Here is a 19,398-nt window from a genome sequence, read left to right on the forward strand (position 1 = left end):
TCCCCTTATTTTCGCCGTCTTAGTCTACGTAAATGTTTACGTAGACTAAGATGTGCCAAAATAAAGAATGCAAATGGCGGCGGCCATGGCAGCCGCCATTTGCGTACGTGCGTTGTTTTTTTTTTTTAAATCAGCCGTGATGGGCTACGTAAACATTTACATAGCCTATCACGGCTGACTGCAGGGACGCAAACGGCAGCAGCTACAGCCGCCGCCATTTGCGTCCCTGCTAGCCAGCGGCTGGATGTCCGGTTGCTGGTGGAGCCGGCCGGCAGCTCCGCAGAATCACTGCGGAGCACAGCCAGCTGGCCAGGATCCCGGGGGGAGGGACGGAATGCCTCCCCCCCACCATCAACATAATCCGCGGAAAGGTAAGTCACTTTCGTACATCCCTAGTGATCTCGCTGGCAGCTGCCTTTAATCAGGCGAGCTACCACATTCTGTACCAGCCACAGCTTCTGAACCGTCTTCAAGGGTAACCCCACATAGAGCACATTACAGTAGTCTAGACGAGAGGAGACCAGGGCATGTACTACCAATGGGAGCAGGTGGTCGAGAAGGTAGAGGCACAGCCGCAATATCAGATGGAGTTGATACAGTGCTGTCCGGCTCACAGCTGACAGCTGAGCCTCCATGGACTAAAGAGAGTCTAAAATGACCCCCAGGCTGCGGACCTGGTCTTTCAAGGGTAGCCATTCCCCATTTAACACCAGGTCAACATCCCCCAACCTCCTCTTGTCTCCCACCAAAAGTACCTTGGTCTTGTCAGGGTTCAGCTTCAGCTTATTCCTCCTCATCCAGCCACTCACCGTCTCCAGACATTTGGACAGGGATTCTACAGCCAACCTTGGTGAAGATTTGAATGAGAGGTAGAGCTGCGTGTCATCCACATATTGATGACACTGCACCCCAAACCTTCTGATGATGGCCCCCAGCGGCTTCACATAGATGTTAAATAGCATCGGGGAGAGGATGGAACCCTGTGGCACCCCACAAGTGAGTGGCCACGGGTCTGAAATGTCCTCTTCCAGTGCTACCGTCTGGTACCTGCCAGAGAGGAAGGACTGGAACCATCGTAATACGGTGTCTCCAATGACCAACCCCTCCAGGCGATCCAGGAGGATACCATGGTCAACAGTATCAAAAGCCGCTGAGAGGTCGAGGAGAACAAGAAAGGCGCATTCACCCCTATCCAGAGCCCTCCTCATATCATCCACCAAGACAACCAAGGCCATTTCTGTCCCATGCCCAAGCCTGAAGCCCGACTGAAATGGATCTATGCAGAAAAATACTCAAATGATTTTGTAAGAATATGTAAATACGTAAATATGGAAATGATTCGATAAGAAGATTCACAACAATTTATGTAATTTAGATTAGTATGTAATATTTAGTGTATTGTCCCCCATTCCATTCAACTTTCCCCCACATATATTTCCCAGTCTCAGCAGAAACTTGCATATTTTCCTATGAATAAATGTCCGTAAATTTTGGGAAAGTAAAAAAAAAAAAAGATGCAAAAGTCCATGGACTCTGCGCGGCCTGAGGGGGCCAGTCTGTAGTGGATTCTCCAGGTTGGATTCTTAGAAATCCAGGCTCATTTTAGTCCATCTCAAATTTCTCCAGCATCACTAGTCCTCACCTGACTTATGTGTCAAACTTATTTTGACTTATGACTTATGTAGGGATGTATGAAAGTCACTTTCCGCGGATTATTTTGGCCTTCTTAGTCTACATACATTTTTTTTAGTCTACGTAATTTTTTTAGATTTTTGGCCGTCTTAGTCTACATAAATATTTACATAGACTATGACGGCAAAAATAAAGGGGAACGCAAATAGCGTAGCAGGCGCTATTTGCGTCCCTTTTTGATTCACCATTTTAGCCTACGTAAATCTTTATGTAGGCTAAAATGGCGAATCAAAAAGGGACGCAAATAGCGTCTGCCTCGCTATTTGCGTTCTTTTTCGCCGTAATAGCCTACATAAATATTTACGTAAGCTAAAATGGCTAAAAATAGGGAATGCAAATGGTGGCTGCCGTAGCCGCTGCCATTTGCATATGCTGTTTTTTTTTTTTTGGCTTGCCATGATAGGCTATGTAAATACTTATGTAGCCTATCACGGCTATGATGAGGAAGGCACGCCTTTCGTGGGTTCGGGGGGGTGGGGGTTTATTCCATCACGGATTTCGTTGTGGAGATCTTTGGCGGAATTCTCTGACATCCCTAAATGCAACTGACTGTGTGCCCTCTTGATCCCTGCCCCTCCTGGCTAATAAAAGCTAGCAAGGGCATATGACTGGGTGGGTTCAGGGAGTGGTACATCCTTCCCTTCAGGAAGGGGTGGTCCCTGCTGTCCTTAAGGAGGCAGTAGTGCAACCACCCCTGAAGAAGCCCACTCTGGACCCAGTGGTATTAGACAACTACTGTCCAGTTGCAAATACCCCCTTTTTAGGGAAGGTACTTGAGAGAGTTGTGGTGGAGCACAACTCTCTCAAGTGCAGGCACTCTTAGAAGGCACTGATTATCTAGGCCCATTCCAGTCTGTGTTTCAATCTGGTTATGCCTTGGTCGAATCAGCCTTGATCACCCTGATGGATGACCTTTATTGAGAGAGAGACAGGAGGAGCGCAAGCCTATTAATTCTGCTCAACCCCTCATTGTCTTTTGATACCATTGACGATGGTATCCTCCTGAATAGACTCCATGGGATGGCTATTGGAGGCACTGTGTTACAGTGGTTCTGGTGCTACCTATAGGCCAATTTCAGAGAGTAACATTGGGTGAGTATTCCTTGGCCTCTTAGCAGTTGAGCTATGGGGTACCATCTTGTCCCCAAAGCTGTTTAACATCTATATGAAGCTGCTGGAAGTGGTCATTAGGGGATTTGGAGCCAAATGCCCACAGTATGCTGATGACATGCAGCTCTATCTCTCTGTGACATCTGAATCAGGAGAGGCTGTGCAAGTCCTGGATCTGTGCCTAGACTCAGAAATGAGCTCGATGAAAGCCAGTAAACTGAAGCTGAATCCTGGTGATCCTGGCTCTGTGGGTGAGTGGTCTCTCATTGCTTGTTCTGGATGGTGTTGCACTCCCTCTGAAAGATCAGGTTCATAGTCTGGGGGTCCTCCAAGATCCATCACTGTTGCTGGAGGCCCAAGTGGCCATGGTGGCTCAGAGTCCCTTTTACCAGGTTCATCTGGTTTGCCAGCTATGGCTTCTCCTGGGCAGGGATAGCTTGACCATGATGGTACAGGCATTAATAACCACAAGACTAGATTACTGCAATATGCTCTATGTGGAGCTGCCCTTAAGGCTGGTCTGGAAGCTGGAGCTAGTGCAGAATGCAGCAGGAGCTGCCCCTTTTCAGCATGCAAGTCCTTTGCTGAGGGAACTGCACTGGCTGCGTACCAGGCCATGTTTAAGGTTTTAGAACTAGTGTACGAAGACCTAACAATTTGAGACCAGGATACCTGAGAGAGTGCCTTTTCCCTTACCAAACCTGCCTAGTCACTGAGGCCATCACGGGGCATGTTCCTGGTGGTTCCACATGGCCCAACTGGAGTCCACAAGGAAAAGAGCCTTCAGTGTGATAGCCCCCTTCCTGTGGAATTCTCTGCTTTTGGAGGTCAGGCAGGTGCCATTGTGTTACTTTTGGCACCTTCTGAAAACATCGTTATTTCAGGAAGTTATTTCAGAACTCTGTTTCTTTCTTTTAAAAAGAATAATGTTTTTTTTTTAACATGGTGTTTTTATTCTTTGGGGGCTGCGGTGGCTTAGTGGTTAAGATGCTGAACTGCAGACCGGAAGGTTGGCAGGACAGCAGTTCGAGACCTGAGTGCCGCGTGACGGAGTGAGTTCCCGTCTTCAGTCCCAGCTCCTGCCAACCTAGCAGTTCGAAAGCAAGAAATTGCAAGTAGATAAGTAGGTACCGCTTTGGCAGGAAAGGTAACAGCGTTCTGTGCACCTTGGTGTTCAGTCTTGCCAGCCACATGACCATGGAAGCGTCTTTGGACAGTGCTGGCTCTTTGGCTTAGAAATGGAGATGAGCACCACACCCTAGAGCTGGACACGACTGGCTGGGGACACCTTTACCTTTTTACCTTTTTATTCTTTATCCTGTCCGATGTTCATCACTCTGAAGTCTTTGGATGTGGGGCTGTATACAAATATAATTAAGCAAATAAATAAATAAAATAGTTTTCCCAGGCATTGCATCCTGCTCACAATTAGGGATGTCAGAGAATTTTGCCACGAATCTCGGGGAGGCCAAATGCCAGTGCATTCGGCCCCCCGAAATCGGTGGCGAAACGGTCTGCCCCCCCTGCCCCCCCCGGGACAGGACTTACCTTGCGCGAATGTTCCTGGCAGCGGCGGCTCCGGCGGCGGTTCGGCGGTGGTGGCTGCAGCGGCCGGTCTTCCGACTGGCTGCCGCTGCCGCCATTTCCAGTAAAAAAAAAAAACACCAAAAAAAGTGATAGGCTATGTAAAGGTTTACGTAGCCTATCACGGCTAGATTTTAAAAAAATACCGTGATAGGCTATGTAAATGTTTACGTAGCCTATCACGGCTCATTAAAAAACACACACACATAACCGCGCGTACGCAAATGGCGTTCCCCTTATTTTCGCCATAGTCTACGTAAATGTTTACGTAGACTAGATGTGCCAAAATAAGGAACGCAAATGGCGGCGCCCATGGGCGCCGCCATTTGCGTACGTGCGGTTGTTGTTGTTGTTTTTTTTACTCAGCCGTGATAGGCTATGTAAACATTTACATAGCTTATCACTGCTGATTGCAGGGATGGAAACAGTGGTGGCTATGGCCGCCGCCATTTGCGTTCCTGGCCAGCCAGGATTCGCGGCGGGAGGGACGGGGCGCCTCCCCCCCACCGTGAATCAAATTTCGGGCAAGGTAAGTGACTTTCGTACATCCCTACTCGCAATCAGAGTTGCGCTTGGGACACGTCTGCCTGATTTGCAAGCAGGAATGAAAACCTTGTACATCCCTACCTATAACTATCCTTGAGTCTGGGCACCAGTTGCTCATTCATTTTGCTTGGGCAGCATGACATCCCTCATATTCGTGGGTTTCAGCTCAGCTCTGAGACTAATCTGGGGTTTTTGCTTCGTCTCCTACATCTTTCCTTGTGATCCTTTCTTAGCACTGTCCCCACTCCACCTTAGTGCCTTACTCACACTTCCAGGGCCAGAGGCCTCTATTTCTTTTCTTTAACTACCTTGTTGCATCATTTACCAAGAAAGGTCAGGTTTTCCTTCTACACACAAAAAGAAAAGCTGTACCCCCTGGTCAAGTGCCCATGGAGTCCAGGGCCAAGTTCTATCCATTGAATTGATGCAGCATAACCAGAGAGCACCTTACTTCCAATCTCAGAGCCTTGCAGGAGGCTTACGACTTCCATAGGAGTTGCTTTTTTCTTTTCTTTTTAGTCAATTTTGTTTTGCTTAAGTTTTAGAGGGTTTTTAGAGCATTTTAGGGAAGCTGCTACCAAAGGTCTCCATCCATGCATAACCATTTAGACACTTTTTAGAAGCTTATTGGGTAACTTTTTAGCTTGCCTACTTTTCCCAACCCTCTTGTCTCTGTCTCTCTCTAGGTTTATTTTCTTCAGTGTGGTTGGGTCTAAGGAGAAGACCCATTTTAAGTATCTCAGTAGTAATGCTATTTTAATGAAATTGTGGTCGTTCTGGGGTCCCTAATAATGGCTAAGCCTCTGCTCTGTAGCCCCATCACAGCTGAAAATTCCAGTTGTGTTAGAACTGCCTTTGAAGATATCGTCCATTAGCTGCCTTGGGCAACTTGGTACCCATCAGTGCCTAAATAGCTTGAGGCCTTTGACTCATTTTGAAGTGTAATCAAAAGCTAAGAGATTTGAAGGTGACAACAGTATTTTTCCAACTGTATATGTTGACCCAGGAAGTTCTTTCTAAATCTGCATCTCTCTATCCAAATTACCACATGCAAGTTTAACACAAAACTCTGTCATCTTTTTTGGGTGATGTGTAAGAGGCCATCCTAGCACCACACTTCTGGAAAAGGTCCCTTTGTTCCCTTGTTCATGATTGCACTTGTGAGTTTGCATATAATTGTGGGTCAAGGATGTGAAGCAAGCAACAGGACACAATTTTTATGATTCCATCTTCTCCCTATAGCCCTTCATTCCACCTCCCACACTGTTTTGGAGGGTCCCACAACCCTCCAGAGCAGATATGGGGGCCACGAGAGGAATATGGAATCAATGAAAATCACCTCTCCCTTCCTCTGGTGGCGAAGAATTCCAGATCCAACCCATTATTATTATTACTAATTATTTTCCTACTTCAGCAAATGTGTCCTTCCATCCATATGCTTTGTGGTCAATCTACTGCAGATCTACTAAAGTTTTGGGGTTTCTTCTGCTGGATCCAGTATAGCTGAGCTTGTAACTAAGCTGGCAATGTACTGTTCAGTACCATAAATATTAATGTGCTTCAGGGGGAAAGAATTACCTTCATTTGTACGGTATAGAAGTACTTTGTCCCACTGGATTTCATTATCTTTTCTGTCCCACTATTGATTTTGCATTTGCTGTATCTTGGTGTGAGCACTGATGTTTTGCTCCATGCTTCCTTCCCAGCAAAACTGGGTGAAAAAGTTGACTCTCTCTCTCTCTCTCTCAAAATATAAAAACTTCTCTTTTTCCTCTAGCGAAGTTTTAATTGGGTCATCATTCTAATCACACACGTACTGGTGACTCTGCTTGTTCAGCAGCAGGATAGCAGGCTGCAGTACATCACATCGTGACTTTTTCAGCAAACTTAATCTGCAGACGGTGGGGGCCCAGTGGAAAGCTCTGCCATGACTGCATTGCAAAGCTTCACTACTGTGAACACAATGTTCTTAATAACTCAGGCCTTCAGACAGCCAAAGCAGTTATTCTCTGGTCTATAAGAAACCTCAGCACCTAATGTTGAGGACACTAAGACCCAGAGTAGTATTGACAGGAAATGTCTTGAGGCAAAAACAAAAACAAAGTGTCCATGATATAAGTTTGTGTATACAATGTTTTCAGTGGTGCAGCTAGGGTTGGACCCTGGGGCCAAAGTCCAGGGTCCCACAGCCCATCCCCCCCATGACCTCCCAGAGAATGGCAGATGATGAGGGCATCTGGACATCAGCAGCCAACTCCATTTTATTTTTGAAGTCCTGATGGTGCTGTGATTTAAAGGAGCTTGAAATGCAAAACTGCACAGGCTCCGAGGATGTTTTTTTTTTTAATTGAGGCAAGCGAATATTTTAACATATAAGAAATATAGAAGGAGTTGGAAAGCGTGGAATGCTTGTTGTGGAGGAGGGAGAGGGAGAGAAATGTTAGTGGTGTGTTCACAATTGAAGTAATGCACAAGGCAATCCAAAGTCCCATCCAGCGCCGCCCCCAAGACCATTCAGTCCATGATCTAGCTGCACCACTGCATGTTTGTGCGACAATGATTCTGAAAAACCATTTTTGGCTTCCCCCTGCTCCCAGTGATCCTTAAAGATGGACAAACTCCCTGCCACTTGCCCCACGCACCGCTCGCTGGGCCCCGCTGGCTGCCCGACCCTGTTCGCTGCATAGGGCGAGCACTGGCTGGTCTGCAGGTGCCTGGTGAGCAGTGAGTGGTATCCCAACACTCTGGTGGCTGCCCCTTTGTGCAAAATGGTGGCTCCTAGGCTTGTTCCTCAAATCCCCTATCTTGCACAAAATGGCAGCTGCTGGAGTCCCCGTCATCACCTGTCAGCCCTAGGGATGTAAGAACCCACCCTAGCTTGATTCCTCCAGGCTCTCGCTGAAGCAGCACCCCTGCTCGCACCCCCCCCCAGACCCATGCTCAGGCTGCCCACGAGCTCAGCGAGTTCCCTGGGCTGACCGCGATCCCGTTCGGTGAGCACCCGCCATTTTCACGCCTTTGATTTCTATGTAAAATGGGAAGTTAAAAAATGTGCAAATTTAAATATGCACAGTTTGGAGCTGGGAAAGCTAAATTAGGGGTGTGCAAAATACTTACCCTGTTCCGGCCGGCAGTCCACAGTGGGGGGGAGGTGATCTGTCCCTCCCCACTGGAATCCTCCCTGGCCGGCTCCGCTCCATGGCAAGGCCGCAGAGCCGCCAGCCGGGTCCGGCCACAGCCAGACTTCTGGCCGCTGCCTGGCTGCGGCCGTGAATGGCGGCTACTATGCCAGCTGTCATTTGCATCCCTGCCAAGCCGTGATCGGCTATGTAAGTATATACATAGCCTATCATGGCAAAAGGCAGGGATGCAAATGGTGGCTGCTACACCATTTGTGTCCCTGTCTTTTGTCGAGATAGGCTACATAGATACTTACGTAGCCTATTACAGCCAAGAGCAGGGGCCATTTGTGGCCGCAGCCTGGCAGCGGCTGGAAGTTGATCCGGAGCCGCCACTGCTGCTGGAGCCACCGCTGCTGCCAGGTAGATCCGTTCCGGGGGGGATTTGGGGGGGTAGCGGGGGGGGTAGTCCGTTCCACCACGGACTCCAGGGGGCCAGATTCTAAAGAATCTGGCCTCACTGGAGTCCGTGGTGGAATTCTCCAACATCCCTAAGCTAAATAAGTGCAATATTAGAGGTATAATCCCTCTAATATTGTGCTTATTTAGCTTTCCCAGCTCCAAACTGCACATATTTAAATATACACATGTTTTAACTTCCTGTTTTATGCAGAAATTAAAGGTGTGAAAATGGTGGGTGCTCACTGAATGGGATCGCGGTGAGTCCTGGAGAGCACCAGTGGGCATGAGTGGGGGGCGAACAAGGAGCGTCTCTGTGAGCGCAATCTGGGGGTTGTGAGCAGGGGGAGCCTGACAAATTTCCAGACCCAGTTGGGCATCCGCAACATCACTAGTCAACCCCTAGCGTTTTCCTTGCAAGGAAGGAGAGTATGAGGGGTTGGCAGGTGGTGGTGGCAGGAGTCCCTGTTGCCACCCTCACCTGCCGCTCAGGAAAGCATGAGGGTTGGCGGGTGGTGAAACACCGTGATGTTGCCCAACTCGACTTGTCATGTGCCGAGTCAGGCAGACTCAGGGGTCCGCGAGCGGGCATCCAAGGGGTCAAGATGACAGTAATCCACCGAGCTCAAGCCACCAACCCGACTCCACTGCCATCCCTATCCTGGATCTCCCTCACGATGAACACTTCAATTTTGAGGTAGATGTTCAGATGGTGAAAAATACTGTAGACATAGAATAGCTTTGGATGCTACATTATCTGGGGAAACAGGAAGCACAATTCTTTCTGTTCTCCATGTTTAACAATTTGTGGATATTTTCAGCGGACATGTGCTCGCACTCATGCTTGCGTTTGAGGCTTCAACTGGGGCATGCTTGCATGTTTTGTGAGCAGAAATGAAATTCTCATACATCCCTACACTGAACTCAATGAGACTTACTGCTGGGTAAGTGCATGTAGGATTGCAGGCTAGGAGTGTGAGCCCAAATATGTGTACTAAGATGCAAGTGCCTGAAGTCCAATAGGACATCCTCCCTAGTATGTGTAAGTGTTGTTAGGATTAGAGCCTTTGTGGGTGGGTGGTTTGCAGGCTGGCTGGCTGGTATATGGACAGAAAAAGTATTCCTACTAAAAGCCACCTTCAGATCCTCTTTGGCTATCTGGCAGGATAAAAACATAGAATTATTATTATCATGATTGTTATTTAGATAAATCATGCAAATGAAAACAGGGTATCTGAGCTACCCTGAGAAATGCAGAATTAATGGATGAGTTCAGCATTACTGTGGTAGGCTATAGATGTAAAGATGACAGACATCCTGATTTGAATGCAGGAAACAGGTTCTTGAGATACATAATCTGGAATTTATATAAATGTTTATTTATAATTAGGGTCCTGTTGCTCACTGATGTGAAGACAAAGACACAGGCACTGATAACAAAATCCCAGAGAATTTTGATGATAGATCTATATACATAGTAAAGAACTGAGGAGATAATTATTCTGTGAAATGTAGGAAGTATTTCCCACTGATAATACTCAGTGACATATGCTGCAGCTATTGTGCCATACATCCAGAGTTAGGGAAACAAAACTGTGCTTAACCCCAAATATCATGTATGTTCGCAGTTGTGAAGGAAATGAGCTGGATTTTTAAAATGTGGGTCAGCCAGCCTGACCAGCTCCATGTTTATGAGGCATAAAAATCTTAATTGGGAACACAGCCTATTTACTTGGACAGGCATGTGTGCACTTGTACGTAATCAGTGCTGATTCCAGGTTTCTGAGGGCCCTTCGGTAAGACCCCCTCAATGTGCCTCCTCCCTGAGTGAGTCTACCTTCTCATTGTCACCAGCTGCTGTTGCTCCTCATCCTTGCTGTCAGCTGGTTGCTTGTCAGGCAGAGAGCCAGTGAGCAAGTAGACACTGGCATCTGCTCCTCCTTCCACCATGGGTTAAACAATCCACAGTAAGCCCAGCGTATTGTACAAACTGGGTCCTATACTAGCCTAAAGCAGGGTAATTCTGAGGTTGGCATCCTCTTCTATAATTGGAATTTAAGTCTTCTCCCTGATTGTGTAAACTTTTTAAATGTTTATCACATTGTTTGTTTAACCACTGGTTAAAACAGTTTTCAGTTCTGCAAGAACTTGTGATCGGAGAGGTTTTCTTGGCCTACGAGAACTTCCTATTGGCTGAGAGAGCCCAGATGTGGGTGTGATCCAGTGTGACATCTTGATCCTTCCCTCCTTCTTTGTTCTGAGGAAGCAGGTATTTCTTTGCCATTTTCAAAGAAAATGTTGAACACAGTGTCCTGTGAAACCCAATATGGTGAAGCCCATATTCACCATGGTCAAGTACTAGTAACATTGGTCAAGTAGTGGAGGGACCTTGCATTATTGTTATGCTTTTGCCCTTTAAAATTCCCTCCTCCTTTTTACTTTTAATGCCTTCCTGATATACATTCAATTAATTTTACATTTAAAATGCATTCTGTTCCTTATGAGTTTCCACTTACCCTTGCCACACTATGTCATGTTGTTGTTGTTGTTGTTCAGTCATTAAGTCATGTCCGACTCTTCGTAACCCCAAGGACCACACAGCGCGCCAGGCCCTCCTGTCCTCCGCTCTCTCCTGGACTGTGCTCAGGTTCATATTCATTGCATCGGTGATGCTATCTACTAGCCATATCATCCTCTGCCATCCCCTTCTCCTTTTGCCTTCAATGTCATGTTACCAAGATAGAAGGTATACGTCCTGGAAAGGTTGGGGTTTCTTTTAGGTTCTTCTAGAAGAGATTTTGATAAAGTGTTTTCAAAAAGCCATTTAAATATTTCAGTGGTTTTTAAAACTCAAACCCTTAATTTTTAAAATATGTTTTGGGGATACTTGCATCCCCACTTTGTTTCTAATAGCCTCAGCAGTGCTATATGTCTATTTGGTGTACAGTGGCTGGGCATTCATCATTAGTGCAATATTATAACAATATTGATCCCTTAATAAAATAGCCTATGATTAAAAAAATTACAGCTCCATCCACAACCCATTTAAAAGTTCTTCAGATGGAGTAAAAATACTTCATCTGAATAATATTAACATCTAATGGCTAAAAATATAATGGGTTGAGGTGCACAATGGAAGAACTGTTGGCAGTGGCACTGGCACTGTTCTGTGTGTGAACTGCAACTTATGTGCTAGTACGCATCTTGAGATGTTGTGCAAGAGACTGTGCAACACTTTGTGTCAGTGGAAGGAAGCACACCTCTGGGTTTCAGTTCTCTTCTATCTTACAAGGGTCTTGTGCTAAGTCAGGAAAAGCCCTTCTCCATGTAGAAGAGGCCTTCCATTAAAATTAGGAGTGTTGAAATGGGTTGGGATGCTTTTCAGAAATGAACAATTCCTCCCCCTTTGCGAAGTGAAAAAAAGAAAGTTAAATCCTGTTGCAAAAGTCTGCCAGTTAAGAGTGAGGGCAATGGGATGCTGGACGCAGTACTCTAACTCTGTGAACTGGCTTTATTACTCTTACTGACACTGCCAGTTAGACTAATCTGAATGTTGTGAATTGTCACATTCACTGTAAGCTCTCTTCAGGCATTCTATGTGTGGATAAATCAAACGCACACTGAGAGGGAGTGCTCCAGCCCCACCCCTCTCCCCCCTCAAATCTGTTGCCCTCTACTTGCGGAGGTGATAGTCTGAAGGGCGGAACTCCGTCTATCCTTGGAGGAGCTCCATGTAAGCCAGAATGCAGATTTTCAAGGATGCCTGAATAGGGCTTAGGTGATCCCTGATTGTCTGGCATCACTCCAAGAAGGATAATAAGCCCTTAAAATGATAGGAACACACTGCAGCCACAGAGGAGAAAACAGTGGCTGCAAATGGCCACAAACAACCATAAAGACAGGTATATTTAAGAGCTTGTGTTCAAAAAGCAAAATTTGCCCTTCCTTACTGAAAGCACTTTCTCTCTGAAAATCAAAATGTGTGAGCTTTTGGTACAGCCTTAGTAATCCAGTGACCTTCTCCCAGCTTTTGCCACCCAACTGAAATTGAAAGGTCTAATAATAACACTCAGAAAAAATGTTCAGTCTTATTCTTTGTCAAGTCTTAAAGAGTCAAATAATTGTGGGGCATCCACAGTCCTTTAAGGTATGTGTACATGGGTGAAATTGTTAAAATGTCATTTAGATGCAACAGATCAGAAGCAGGACCCTAAAGCTATCTAAGTTTTATTTGATGGGATCCCTCATTCATTTGTTCATTCATCCCTCCCCAAAGGTATGAGGTGGGCACAGCAAACGTATGTGAAAAATGCCCAGTTTGTTATATAATATAATACAATAAAATTTATAATATAATATAAAATAAAAACATATAAAATATTATATTATAACATTTTTATACTGCTCCCCATCCAAACAGATTCCAGAGTGGAGTGGTGAACACAAGAAGTACAATAGTAAAAATGATAAAAGATTAAAACTCCAGATTAAAAGTATTAAAAACAAAATGCCAATAAAATCATGGCTAGTCATTTAAGGAATGCTTCCTGGAACAGAACTATTTTCAGGAGATGTCGGAAGCAACACAGTGTTGGTGCCTGCCTGACCTCCATGGTCAGGGAGTTCCAAAGAAAGGGGGCCACCACACTGAAGGCTCTTCTCCTGGTGGACTGCAGTCAGGCCACAGGTGCATGTGGGGCCACCAGGGGCAAGCTCTCCTATGACCTCAGTGACTGGGCAGGTTGGTAAGGGAGAAGAATTATATATGTTACACAATATATAATTTTTTGTCCCACCTTTTCTGTCCCACCTTTCTCTTCCAAGGCAGGCAGCAAGAAAAATACAAATTACAAAATGCACACTAGATTAAAAATGTGTCAAGAACTTAATTCCATCCTTTTTTGCATTCTGTAAGCTCACCTATTGAAAGCCAGTTGACAGAAAAGATTTTATTTGGACTAAAAGACTCAGGAACTGGTGAAATTGTAAAGGGGTTCCAAATTGTGGGTGGCCATTGCGAACATCGCCCTACTTGCCTTTGTTTCCTTGGCTTGCAACATGGATGATGTTGTTAAGAGACTTCTTTTCACTGGTCTTGGTTTTCATGACAGTGGATAAAAGCAAGCATGAGCCCAGACCTAAAGCAACCATAATGTAGATAATGTACATATCTTCCCTGATTGGTTAAGTAGTCCTGCATTTCTGCAGTGCGTATGCTCACCTAGATGTGTATTTATTTACATCTACATCCGAATGCTCAAGCATTCTCCATTTAAATTGCTGAGTGAGACTTCTGATGCAGATGGACTTTTGATCCTCATCCAGGGCTATTAGCTGTTGTGCACAACCAAAGCTGAAGTGGGATTATTATTTATTATGGTTAACTAATGTATGCTTAAGAAATTTGATGTGTGTGATCATCCTTACAACTTCATCGTTATATTGCTGCATTGTATTTAGGGATACTGTGGGAGTCTGAGAGGGGGGTGGAGTCCAGCAGACTACCCCCTCCATGCTCGGCCTCCTGGACCCTGTTTGCCAGTCACTGGGGGTCCGTGAGACCCCAGTGACTGCCTGTCCCATTGTTGAGCTGCTATTTTGCAATAATAATAGTAATAGCTATAGTAATAATAATGGTGGCTTAGGGTTTTCACCCCCCCCGCAAACGGTGGCTTTATGGGCGGCCGTAAAGGGGCCATTTATGCAACATTACAGAAAATCCATCCCCTCAGCTTGGCGAGGGGGTGGGTGGCTGCCTGGTGCTTGCTGGGCTGTCCGGTGGCTCACGCAGCGAGCAGGGGCAGGCAGCGGCGGCAGTTTGGCGAGTGCCCAGCAGGTAGGGATGGCAGAGAATTCTGCCACGGATCTTGGTGAGGCCGAATGCCAGTGCATTCTGCCCCCTGAAATCTGTGTCAGAACGGCCTGCCACCCCCTGCGGATCCCCCCCGGGATGAGACTTACCTGGGGCGGATCTTCCGGGCGGCGGTGGCTCCGGCAGCGGCGGCAGCGGCGGCTGGTCTTCCGACCTCCTGCCGCCGCCGCCATTTCCAGTCTTGGAAAAAAAAAAAAGATGTGATAAGCCACGTAAATCTTTACGTAGCCTATCATGGCTGGGTGGGTTAAAAAAAAAATGACATGATAGGCTACGTAAATCTTTACGTAGCCTATCATGGCTGGGTGAGTTTTTTTTTTTTAAAAAAACCCGCGTACGCAAATGGTGGCAGCTATGGCCACCACCATTTGCGTTCCTTCTTTTTGGCCATCTTAGTCTATGTAAATATTTACGTAGACTATGATGGCAAAAATAAAGGGGAACACAAATAGCATAGCGGGCGCTATTTGCGTCCCCTTTGGATTCACCATTTTAGCCTACGTAAAGATTTATATTATATATTATAAAAGCAGAACAAAGAAAAAGGTATTTTAAAAGTCTGCTTCAAAGTCTTTCCCCTCCCCTTCAAGTATATGCTGAGTTTTCTTGTATCTTCCAGATCTTTTCCCCATGAATGACATTAATAAGCACAGCTTTTGAAATATGCAAGCTGAAATTTGTCAGCCCCACAGGTCTTGTACAGGAGTGAGATGTCAGAACTTCAGTATTATTTTTGATATCCACCAAGTCAAACTTAGGTATCAAAATACAAGCTCCTTATAATTTATAGCCATGTTCTTGCTGCTGACAGCAATATCTTTCTATTTCATGTAACACTTTGTGCTAAGTTAGACAAAGCCTTCACGGCTCTCCTGTCCGTGTTACACTGGCATTCTTCGACACTCAAGGGAATCTCTCCCAGATACTTTGGCACAAGCAGCAGTTGGCTTTTAGTGATGCAAGAGACTCCTCTTCACTGTTAAGCAGAGTTACAGAGAGTTCTTAAAGTATTTGTTGTTTCTTGTTATGACTTTTTTTTATGAAAAGAGAGAGAGAGAGAGAGAAGTTGCAGTTAATGCTGTTCTATATAAAAATAACCGAATATGAGCAGTTTCACCCAATCAAATCTTAGCAGACAAAACTAGGGATGTAAGGACTCACCCTAACTCGGTTTCTCTGTGCGCTCGCTGAAGTGGCGCCCCCGCTCACGCCTCCGGACCCACACTCGGGCCGCCCATGAGGTTGGTGAGTTCCCCGGGCTCACCGCGATCCCGTTCAGTGAGCGCCTGCCATTTTTGCGCCTTTGATTGCTACGTAAAACAGGAAGTTAAAACATGCGTATATTTAAATACGCACAGTTTGGAGATGGGAAAGCTAAATCAGTGCAATATCATAGGTATAATCCCTCTAATATTGCGCTTATTTAGTTTTCCCAACTCCAAACTGTGCATATTTAAATATGTGCATGTTTTAACTTCCTGATTTACATAGCAATCAAAGGTGCAAAAATGGTGGGCACTCACAGAACGGGATTGTGGTGAGTCCTGGAGAACGCAAGCGGGCACAAGCAGGCGCAAGCGGGAAGCGAGCAAGGATGGCGTCTTAGTGGGTGCAGCCCGGGGGTTGCAGGCAGGGGGACCCTGACAAATTCCCAGACCCAGTTGGGAGCCTATGACATCTCTAGCCAAAACTTGCCCGCAGTTTTGGAAAGTCTGTTGGTTTCATTAGAATGGGCACCCACATGTACTCGTTTATGTGAGTTACTTTTTTTTTTTTAAAGGATGAACAAATCTGTCAATTCTGGTTTCTTACCTTAAAACTTACCTTTTCGCAGGGGTGCAGGGGAGGCGCTTCGGTTCTCCCCCCAAAGTTCAGGCGAGGGGGGGAGCCGTCCCGCCTCGCCCGGCTGAAATTCAGGCCGGGGGGGAGGCTTCCCACCTCGCCCGGCCGAAATTCAGGCTGGGGAGAAGCGCCCCATCTCCCCGGCCGCGAAACAAAGTCTAAAAAACAAACAAACAAAAAAACCCCCGTGATAGGCTACATAACGATTTACGTAGCCTATCACGGCTAGATTTCCAAAGTCAGCCATGATAGGCTACGTAAATCGTTACGTAGCCTATCACGGGTTTTTTTTTTTTACACTTTGTAATGGCGGCGGTGGCAGCCGGTCGGAAGACCAGCTGCCGCCCCCACCCCCGATGAAAGGCCGATGAACCACCGCCGGGACCCGCCGCCGGGAGGCACATTCGCCAAAGGTAAGTCCCATCCCGGGGGGGTGGGGGGGCGGAGAATTTCACTGCCGATTTTGGGGGGCCGAATGCTTTGGCGCTCGGCCCCCCGAAGATTCGGGGAGAAATTCTCCTCCATCCCTAAGTTTCTCATTTTTGCAATTTTAAGTTCAGTTCATATGAAATTACATAGGCATTTTAATTTACCTTTCTTCTAATATATACATTTTATATGCATTTTTGCATAATATACACATTTTTGTAAGCCATTTTCCTAATAATGCATTTTAACATTGTTTTCCCTAATGTACACATTCCTATATGCATTTTGGAATGGAGAACTCCATTGAAGAATTCAGATAAGTGTAAATTTCGATGGATAACTGAGTTTTGGTTCACATTGTGGTTCGTAAGTGTGAAATTAGGTATGTTTGCATTAAAATGCAAGCTGAACAAGTACTTTTCAATTTAAATTGACATATAAACATCTGTAGGAGCCTTATATGGAATGAAACCATACAGTTCAGTATAGTCTGCTGTGATTGGCAGCTTCTCTCCAAGTTAGGCATAGATCTTTCGCATCCTACCTACCTAATTTCCTTTTCATCAGAGATCCCAGTAACTGAACAAAGCACATGCAAAGCAGTGATCTACACTTGGTTGCATTGATTTCCTTGACATTAAAAAAAAAAATTCAGGAGAAAAATAATTATTTATTTAATTTATTTATTAGATTTATTAGCTGCCTATCTGGCCAGCTACCTGGCCATTCTAGGTGGCGTACAATACAAATAACACAAAAAACAACATAATCAACTAAACAAACATTGCTCTAAAAAACCCCCCTAACCCACCCCACTCATCTAAGATCCTTGGGTGAATGGGGGGGAGGGGGTTTCCAGGGAAACAGCTGGATTCCAATCCAGCTGTTTCCCTGGAACCCCCCCCCATTCACCCAAGGGTCTTCTGAGATAACTAACAGGAGGTTTGGTAATGAGCTGGATGTGGAAATACAAAGCTGAGCTGGGGGCAAGTGGGGGGCTGACATGTGTAGGAGTAAGTCGCATTGAACTCAATAAGACGTACGTCTGAGTAGACATGCACAGAGTTGGTTCTCCTCTCCATTTCAGCCTCACAATGTCAACAACAATGCTGGATGTGGAAATATAAAGCTTAGCAGGGAGAATAATACCTCATGCAGGGCTCCAGGACTGGCATGGTCATTTTAAAAGGGTTTTTCTTTCTTTAAAACAGTGTTACTTTAAACAAAGAGTGCATCACTCAGGCACACCTAGGACAGCCTTCTTTTGGGAAGCCCCTAAGAAGAGGAAGTGTTTTGGCTGAAAGTAATTGCTGCATGTCAGGGCAGGGGGAAAAAATACTTTATTTACGAAAAATTGCGATTCTTACGGATGTTATGCAGACTCATGGAGATGGCAGGGCACCGGAATTACGGTTGTTGGTACGGATTTATCTTCGTAATTTTCGGTGTGGAAAAAAAAGAATTCCAGGGGCTTGTGAATGGCGGATCGGAGCACTGGCCGCAAGCAGCACCGAAGGCACACAGTTCGTACATCCCTAGATCACTCCCTGCCTCTCCAGAAACAAACACAAGGTCTAACGCATGACCAGATACATGGGTGGGCCCAGTTGGAATGGGGTGCAGCTCCCAGGAAGCCATGGTCTCCATGAAGTCCCAAGGTGCCCGCACAAGGATGGCCTCCAAATGTACATTGAAGTCTCCCAACACCAACAAGTTAGGGGACTGCACATGCACCTCAGAGACCACCTCAAGCACCTTGGCCAGGGATGCTGTCGTGGAGCGGAGTGTATGGTACACAAGCAAAATCCCCAGACTGCCCTTCAGGCCCAACCTCCAGTACATGCAACCAGCAACCCTAGACTCCTGGAGAGGGAGTCTAGTGAGGACCAAGGACTCCTGGTAGATAATAGCCCCTCCCCCTCAACAACCCCCAGCCCTCCGCTGCTGTGCATATAAAAATCCAGCCTGGCAAATGGCTGCAAGAGTAGGAGCAGTGGCCTCATCCAGCCAGGTCTCTCTAATACATGCCAGGTCCACACCCTCATCCAGGATCATGTCATGGATGAGAGATGTTTTATGGGCAACAGACCTGGCATCACACAGCAGCAGACGAAGGCCAGAAGATGGAGTCATGCATCCTCCAGCCATCCTTTGGCTGTGGACAGGCCCGGAACAGGGGACAGATATTACGCATCTTTCCCCTGCTCCCCTTAGTCGGCATGGCCTGCCCCTAGTGCTCCACCAGCATCTGCCACCCAGCCTCAGTATATTCTGGCCTCCAGAACTCCCCCCACTGCCTCTCTGCCAGGTGGACATATGCCCCCTCATATCCTTCATATTAGCATACTTTGCACCCATTGCAATCTTTAGAGCAGCCTTCTCCAACCTGGTGCCCTTGAGACATTTTGGATTACAACTCCAAGCATTCCTGATGATTGGCCGTACTAGGGCCGATGGGAGTTGAAGCCCAAACCTCTCAAGGGTAACAGGTTGGTGAAGGCTGTTTTAGAGCCATCCTACACGACAGTCAACATTTTCTTCAGTAACTTCACATGGAGTGGATTTTACTATTTATGTAACATGTTTGTACCTCATCCTTCCTCCAGAGTGCATTAATGGTTTAATCCCATTTTATGTGCACAACAACCTGTTAAGTAGGTTAGACTGAGAAATAGTTTTTGTTATACATCTGTGTGGCAACTAGCTGAAGATCACCGAGTCAGCTCTGTGGCTGAATGGGAGTTG

The sequence above is a fragment of the Heloderma suspectum genome, chromosome 1, assembly GCF_057233095.1.
Source record: "Heloderma suspectum isolate Gila_16-S chromosome 1, 16-S_ref, whole genome shotgun sequence".
Classification (NCBI taxonomy): domain Eukaryota; kingdom Metazoa; phylum Chordata; class Lepidosauria; order Squamata; family Helodermatidae; genus Heloderma; species Heloderma suspectum.